This window comes from Pteropus vampyrus, unplaced genomic scaffold (genome assembly GCF_000151845.1).
Source record: "Pteropus vampyrus isolate Shadow unplaced genomic scaffold, Pvam_2.0 Scaffold494, whole genome shotgun sequence".
Taxonomy (NCBI): domain Eukaryota; kingdom Metazoa; phylum Chordata; class Mammalia; order Chiroptera; family Pteropodidae; genus Pteropus; species Pteropus vampyrus.
The window spans coordinates 230,264-230,589 of NW_011889275.1; positions in this window are offsets into that span (position 1 = coordinate 230,264).

Genomic DNA, 326 nt, shown 5'->3' on the forward strand with positions numbered 1-326 from the left:
AGTTGATATTCAATATTTTTTATATGAGTTCCAGGGATACAGCATAGTGGTTAGACATTTATAGAATTTATGAAGTGATTTCCCCCCAGACCTCTAACACCCGCCTGGCACCATACATCGTTGTTACCATATCATTGACTATATTTCCTCTGCCGTACTCTATATGCCCATGACTATTCTGTAAACACCAATTTGTACTTCACCCTCTTACTTTTTTCACCCAACTCCCAGACCCAGTCTGGTCTAGCAACCATCAGTTTGTTCTCTGTAACGAAACAGACTCACACTTTCCCCTTTTCACCAAAGGCGGAAGACTGTTTACCCAA